Genomic DNA, 8,760 nt, shown 5'->3' on the forward strand with positions numbered 1-8,760 from the left:
ATTTAATGAACAAAATACTGAGGAATTATTTAACTGAAAAAGAAACAATATTTAGTTTTATGATCTGCCATTGCCGGTCCCAAGCCCGGATGAGAAAAGAGGAGGGTTGAGTAGAGCTGGACATTCCTACCGTAAAACGTCAACGCCGAGCACTGGGCGGCGGGAAATAACCCAGCCCCTGGATCCAATCAGAGACCCGGAGCGGGACCAGTTGCCGTGAAGGACTAAATCCCTTCGAAATACTGATGTGGAAGGACGTGGGAACCCACCACAATTACATCCCAAGAGAGTCATGGACAGAGAAACATTTAAACTGTTTCAAGGCCATGACCACGACCCTCAGTAATGAGGAAACCGATGCAAGGAAGGAGGAGATCACATACCAATTAAGTTAAATCTTACCGATGCCATTCACACGTTTACCATATCAGCGTGCTTAGTGCGAGTTTTTTAACGTTCTCGATAACGTAAAAGTTAACTCAAAATTTGTATGGAATTGGAAAGTTTGCCTACGTTTGTCGCTAGGGGCGCTGTTCCAACTCCATACAAATTTGAGTTAACTTTTACGCTATCGAGAATATCTTTTTGCCGCATCTTGTTTTGAGGTTATTACAATATAATTGGGGTCATTAATTACCCATTAAAATTGAGATTGCGACCTGTTTCTTTCAAGTTGTATATTGTCTGTGTGCACGAGCTATTTTTTAACAGCCGTAAGCTACCATTCGGCTGTGACCTGACTCACCCATTTATATAAAGTTGTGATAGCATAGGAGTTTATTATTGTTTTAGCAGTTACCAAAATATTAGTTACTGCCATAATTACGCTCATCAAATGTATCCGCTGTGTTTGTGAGGAGCCTATTTACCTGTATATACCTGTGAGTTCTTGAAGTTTGAAATTAGTTTTCTGAGGGAAAACCGCGGCAAACGGCTTCGTTATTCAATAACGTAAGGTTGCGGTTATGTTTGCTATGCCAATGAAATCTATACTGATATATAAATCTACAGTGTTTTTTGCGGATGTTCCGTTATAACTACTGAACCATGCATCCGATTGACTTGAAACTTGATATCCGTGTAGAAAATATATGTACTTAATGGATAGCCTAATATTTATATGAGTGTTGGAATGACAATAAATACCTTATAATATTAATTTTAAATAAATAAATAAATATTTACTAACAATCACGCTACGTTAACTGGTCCCGTGATAAGTTCGTAAAGAACTTGTGTTACAGGTACCAGATAACGGAAATAAATGTAAGGTTTTTATTATACACATACATATATTTAATATACATCCATAACCCTGGAAAAGACATTTATATTTATCATACAAATATCTTCCCTTGGCGGGATTCGAACCCGCGACCCCCTTGTGTAGTGACCATGTCTACACCAGACGGCCGTTAAATACCCAGCGAAGCGGTCGAGTACGGTCCCCCTCCCGACTAGGCGCGTCAATAACCCCGCCCCCGCCGTTCGCCCAATCACGATGTTCGACCAGCCCATACCGTGGGCCCCGAAGGTCAAATATTTAGGCGTCACCCTCGACAGTAGGATGACATTCCGCCCCCACATCAAGACGGTACGCGACCGTGCCGCCTTCATTCTAGGACGTCTCTACCCGATGATATGTAGGCGAAGTAAAATGTCCCTTAGAAATAAGGTGACACTCTACAAAACTTGCATACGCCCCGTCATGACCTATGCAAGTGTAGTGTTCGCTCACGCGGCCCGCATACACTTAAAATCCTTTCAAATTATTCAATCCCGTTTTTGCAGGATAGCCGTCGGAGCCCCGTGGTTCGTCAGGAACGTCGACCTCCATGACGACCTGGACTTAGAGTCCATCAGTAAGTATCTGCAGTCGGCGTCCATGCGCCACTTCGATAAAGCGGCACGACACGAGAACCCTCTCATCGTGGCCGCCGGTAACTACATTCCCGATCCTGCGGACAGAATGGAAAGCAGTCGACGTCGCCCTAAACACGTCATCTCGGATCCTCCTGATCCACTAACGGTGCTTTTAGGTACTTCAAGCACCGGTCACCGTTCTCGTCGAACCCGTCGCTTGCGACGAAGGGCTCGACGAGTAAATTAACTCTCAGACACAGCCCACTGAGTTTCTCGCCGGATCTTCTCAGTGGGTCGCGTTTCCGATCCGGTGGTAGATTCTGCGAAGCACGACTCTTGCTAGGGTTCGTGTTAGCAACATCGTCAGGTTTGAGCCCCGTGAGCTCACCTACTAAAGTTAAGGCTACGCTGAAATAGCCGCTAGGGCTATCAGCTTAGGTAGGAAAAAAAAAAAAAAAAAACGAGTACGGTCATTCCGATAGAGGCACCCGTCACGTGCGGACGTGCTCATCGTCCACTCGATCGCCCGGTCTTTGTTCGCCCGGCTTTTGTTAGCCCGGCCATTGTTCGCGCGGCCTGTGTTTGTGGTACATCTGCCGACTAAGTGCTCTTTCTGGAAGTTTTTATTTGTTTTGTTTCCTTTTGTTGTTTCTGTGTTCGTGGTACATCTGCCGACAAAGTGGTTTCCTGCAAGTATTTATTTGTTTTGTTTCTTTTCGTAATTTCTGTTTTGTTGTGCTTTTTCTTTGTCCTGTAGTAATCGCGCCGCATTGCCACCTGTGTTCAATAGAACCGCTCAGGTCCGAGAAGTTGGGGCCTCGCCGCAAGGCGAGTGTTTTCAAGACCCGGGGCCGCCCCACCTGGGTACTCAGCGATCATGGACGCTGTATTCGCGGAATTCCTCCGACTTCGCCACCCACAGCTCGCCTCGGAGTTTTTGGCCTTCAAGGCCAATCACACTGCGAGCCCTCTCGAGGACTCCGCCGCGCTCGCTGCTCCTGCGTCGCCTGTACCTGCGTGCAGAGCTTCTGCATTGAGCACCGCAGCCTCTGTCGTGCCTGCCGCTCCCGTATCGCCTATACTGGCGAGAAAAGCTGCTGCGTCGTCCGCCGTGACCATCGTTTCAGCTGAGCGATCATCCGCGGCCTCCGTCGCGCCCTCTAAAACACCTACACTTGCTCGTAGGTCGCCTGCACCCGCCTCCTCGTGCTCCGACTCTGACTCGGACATGGAGGTCGACCTCGCCCCCGCTTCATCGACGGATGGATTCACTCTGGTACAGAAGGGTAAGAAGCGTGCCGCGGAGTCTCGAGCTCCCGCGGCCGCTAAAATTAGCAAAGCCGTGAACGCGTCGCGCCCCCGCCCTCAGACTCCCGTTGCGCCCCCAGCCCGTGCCACTCCGTCGCCGCGTCCGGTGGCACAAAATAAAACCCAGACCCCTCCCCCGGTTATCCTTCAGGAGAAGGCAGCTTGGGATCGAGTTTGCCTGGCCCTTAAGGCCAAAAATATAAATTTCACGAATGCCCGTAACCTCGCGAACGGCATTCAAATTAAGGTTCAAACACCCGACGACCATAGGGCCCTCTCTTCTTACCTCCGTAAGGAGCGTATAAGTTTCCATACGTATACGCTCCAGGAGGAGCGCGAACTCCGCGTTGTAATACGCGGAATCCCTAAAGAGTTAGATGTAGAGCTCGTAAAAGCCGACCTGTTAGAACAAGGCCTACCAGTGAATTCTGTGCACCGTATGCACACCGGTCGCGGTAGGGAGCCATATAATATGGTTCTAGTCGCTCTCCAGCCTACCCCCGAGGGTAAGAAAATCTTTAACACACAGACCGTCTGTAGGCTCTCTGGTATCGCTGTCGAAGCCCCCCATAAAAAAGGCACTCCTAGCCAGTGCCATAACTGTCAATTGTACGGGCACTCTTCCCGTAACTGTCACGCGCGCCCCCGATGTGTTAAGTGTTTGGGCGATCACGCCACGGCCCTCTGCGCTCGCGACCAAAAAACCGCGACGGAACCGCCTAGCTGCGTCCTGTGTCGAACACAGGGTCACCCCGCGAATTACCGTGGTTGCCCCCGAGCCCCTAAAATAAATCGCCGCGTCGCCCGCCAAAACCGCCTCCGAGCTTCCGGCCCAGACATCAAAGCCTCGGCACCCTCTGCGTCGCAGGCTAAGCCAGCGTTCGTTCCGGCGGCGGTGCCCAGTGTCTCGGCCTGGGCAAAACCGCTGCCGTACACGAACACGGCTACAACTCCCTCCTCCGCGATTCGTCCCGCCCCCGCGACTCGTCCCTCTCCCGCGACTTGCCCTCCGACCGCGTCCGACAATCTCGCTTTAGCGATCGACTTCTTTCAGTCGATCAACTTTGAGCGCGTTAACGCTTTGGGCGACGCCATTCGCGCTGCCTCCACTGCACAACACTTTATCGCCGTTGTGCAGGAATACGCCGACGTATACGCGTCATTAAATACGTACGTCCTCCCCTCACTCCGCCGGTAATCAATGGCGTATATAAGTAGAATAAAGCCCCTATCCGTAACGATAGGATTTTTTAACGCTTACGGTCTCGCAAATCAACGTGATCAGGTTTCTGACTTTTTGCGTGACCACCAAATTGATATCTTTTTAGTGCAGGAGACCCTACTTAAGCCCGCGCGCCGTGACCCTAAAATCGCGAACTATAACATGGTCAGGAACGACAGGCTCTCTGCCCGTGGTGGTGGTACCGTCATTTACTATAGAAGAGCCCTGCATTGCGTCCCGCTCGATCCTCCCGCGCTCGCTAATATCGAAGCATCAGTGTGCCGAATCTCACTGACGGGACACGCGCCGATCGTTATCGCGTCCGTTTATCTTCCACCGGATAAGATCGTTCTAAGCAGTGATATCGAGGCGCTGCTCGGTATGGGGAGCTCTGTCATTCTGGCGGGCGACCTAAATTGTAAACACATCAGGTGGAACTCACACACCACAACCCCGAATGGCAGGCGGCTTGACGCGTTAGTCGATGATCTCGCCTTCGATATCGTCGCTCCGCTAACCCCGACTCACTACCCGCTAAATATCGCGCATCGCCCGGATATACTCGACATAGCGTTATTAAAAAACGTAACTCTGCGCTTACACTCGATCGAAGTAGTTTCAGAGTTAGATTCAGACCACCGTCCCGTCGTTATGAAGCTCGGTCGCGCTCCCGATTCCGTTCCCGTCACGAGGACTGTGGTGGATTGGCACACGCTGGGCATCAGCCTGGCTGAATCTGATCCACCATCGCTCCCGTTTAACCCGGACTCTATCCCGTCTCCTCAGGATACCGCTGAAGCCATAGACATCTTAACGTCACACATCACCTCGACATTAGATAGGTCATCGAAACAAGTTGTAGCGGAGGACTTCCTTCACCGCTTCAAATTGTCCGACGATATTAGGGAACTTCTTAGAGCTAAGAACGCCTCGATACGCGCCTACGACAGGTATCCTACCGCGGAAAATCGTATTCGAATGCGTGCCCTACAACGCGACGTAAAGTCTCGCATCGCCGAAGTCCGAGATGCCAGATGGTCTGATTTCTTAGAAGGACTCGCGCCCTCCCAAAGGTCTTACTACCGCTTAGCTCGTACTCTCAAATCGGATACGGTAGTAACTATGCCCCCCCTCGTAGGCCCCTCAGGCCGACTCGCGGCGTTCGATGATGACGAAAAAGCAGAGCTGCTGGCCGATACATTGCAAACCCAGTGCACGCCCAGCACTCAATCCGTGGACCCTGTTCATGTAGAATTAGTAGACAGTGAGGTAGAACGCAGAGCCTCCTTGCCACCCTCTGATGCGTTACCACCCGTCACCCCGATGGAAGTTAAAGACTTGATCAAAGACCTACGTCCTCGCAAGGCTCCCGGTTCCGACGGTATATCCAACCGCGTTATTAAACTTCTACCCGTCCAACTCATCGTGATGTTGGCATCTATTTTCAATGCCGCTATGGCGAACTGTATCTTTCCCGCGGTGTGGAAAGAAGCGGACGTTATCGGCATACATAAACCCGGTAAACCAAAAAATGATCCGACGAGCTACCGCCCGATTAGCCTCCTCATGTCTCTAGGCAAACTGTATGAGCGTCTGCTCTACAAACGCCTCAGAGACTTCGTCTCATCCAAGGGCATTCTTATCGATGAACAATTCGGATTCCGTACAAATCACTCATGCGTTCAACAGGTGCACCGCCTCACGGAGCACATTCTTGTGGGGCTTAATCGACCAAAACCGTTATACACGGGAGCTCTCTTCTTCGACGTCGCAAAAGCGTTCGACAAAGTCTGGCACAATGGTTTGATTTTCAAACTATTCAACATGGGCGTGCCGGATAGTCTCGTGCTCATCATACGGGACTTCTTGTCGAACCGCTCTTTTCGATATCGAGTCGAGGGAACCCGCTCCTCCCCACGACCTCTCACAGCTGGAGTCCCGCAAGGCTCTGTCCTCTCACCCCTCCTATTTAGCTTATTCGTCAACGATATTCCCCGGTCGCCGCCGACCCATTTAGCTTTATTCGCCGACGACACGACTGTTTACTATTCTAGTAGAAATAAGTCCCTAATCGCGAAGAAGCTTCAGAGCGCAGCCCTAGCCCTAGGACAGTGGTTCCGAAAATGGCGCATAGACATCAACCCAGCGAAAAGTACTACGGTGCTATTTCAGAGGGGAAGCTCCACACGGATTTCCTCCCGGATTAGGAGGAGGAATCTCACACCCCCGATTACTCTCTTTAGACAACCCATACCCTGGGCCAGGAAGGTCAAGTACCTGGGCGTTACCCTGGATGCATCGATGACATTCCGCCCGCATATAAAATCAGTCCGTGATCGTGCCGCGTTTATTCTCGGTAGACTCTACCCCATGATCTGTAAGCGGAGTAAAATGTCCCTTCGGAACAAGGTGACACTTTACAAAACTTGCATAAGGCCCGTCATGACTTACGCGAGTGTGGTGTTCGCTCACGCGGCCCGCACACACATAGACACCCTCCAATCCCTACAATCCCGCTTTTGCAGGTTAGCTGTCGGGGCTCCGTGGTTCGTGAGGAACGTTGACCTACACGACGACCTGGGCCTCGAATCAATTCGGAAATACATGAAGTCAGCGTCGGAACGATACTTCGATAAGGCTATGCGTCATGATAATCGCCTTATCGTTGCCGCCGCTGACTACTCCCCGAATCCTGATCATGCAGGAGCCAGTCACCGTCGACGCCCTAGACACGTCCTTACGGATCCATCAGATCCAATAACCTTTGCATTAGATGCCTTCAGCTCTAATACTAGGGGCAGGCTTAGGGACCCCGGTAACCGTACTCGTCGAACTCGACAAAGAGGTCGACGTGCAACCTAACCCATGCATCAGCCCGCTGAGTTTCTCGCCGGATCTTCTCAGCGGGTCGCGATTCCGATCCGGTAGTAGATTCATTCGCGAAACAATTGCTCTTGAGTTGTTAGGTCTCCTTCGGAGGCGCTCGGGCAGTTGTTAGCAAATCCCACCCCTCTTGGCTGAGCCTTTGCTCGCCCACCTGTCCTGGTGAAACTGGAAAGGCCTTCGGGCCACCAGTAAACTTTCAATCATAAAAAAAAAAAAAAAAAAAAAAAAAAAAGGTCGAGTACGGCTAGTTTACTAATAAATATAATTTAAAGCATTTAGTTATTAGACTCAGCTATTGACAACGCATAATTAACACTACTGTACAGTTCTCATTGTCACGGACGCCAGTTTGCGGTTTTTGAAATGAAAATTAAACTGTAAACCGAATTAAACCGCAAAAGTTGTTGTAGTTATGCTCACGACTCGCAAAAGCGGTAGAAAATGCTAGGTAGGTATAATAATAACGCAATTTTGTCGTCACAAATAGGACCTAGTTTACCAGGATAATGTATCTATTGCTAATTATTTCCGGGTGACGTGGTAGTGACATATGAATCGCTAAAGATCGATAAAAAATAGTTAAGATGGATTAAGATGGATGTGTGAAGTGTCAAGAATAGACAAGATAAGGAATTAGTATATCAGAGGAAGTGTGAAAGTAGCCCCGTTAATTAAAAAATTAAAGAGCGGACGGTTAGCGTGGTATGGATATGTGATGCGTAGAGAGAAGATGCATGAGACTAGGGAGATGTATGGAAATAGTAGTGCAAGGTAGGGGGGGAAGAGGTCGACCGAAGAAGACATGAATGGAGTGTGTGAATGACGATATGAGAGAGAGTGAAGTAAGGGTTGAAATGACGGCTGATAAAAGAGAATGGAAGAGAAAAAATAGCTGTGCCAACCCCACCTAGTGGGATAAGGTGGAGAAAAAGAAGAATATTTGCCAAACATTAATTTGCTATTTTATTCATAAACCACGAACAAATTTAAATTAATAAGGGGCACAAACGTAGGAATTCCAAACTCGTGAATACTACTAAGATAGTTTTGTTCTTAATGAGTTTTTAATTTGGCGCCGCGTTCCACATTTACAACTAGCTGATAAGAAGTTTCGGCGACTGATAACGGAACTTTGCCTTTGTAGACTTGTCTCTCCAATTCCTGTTCATTCTTGTGTTGTTTTTATGTAAATGATCGATAAATTTAAATACAATTACGTGTCTTATGTTACGTGCAGTTTCTTTATTACATTTTACGCTGGCATTAGTCGAGTTAAACATAACCGGTATTCTTTTCATGTTGTAAAAGGACATAGGCACAGATAAGCCTTGTATTGAATTCGTAATTTCTAGGTGGAAGAACATTTATAATACCGTAGGCTAAGAGTCTGAGTTCACATTCTAATTTTCAAATAATATTAATTTTGAGGCCGCACGGGTAAGTACCACCCTGCCTATTTCTGCCGTGAAGCAGTAATGCGT

Source organism: Bombyx mori, chromosome 8 (genome assembly GCF_030269925.1).
Source record: "Bombyx mori chromosome 8, ASM3026992v2".
Classification (NCBI taxonomy): Eukaryota; Metazoa; Arthropoda; class Insecta; order Lepidoptera; family Bombycidae; genus Bombyx; species Bombyx mori.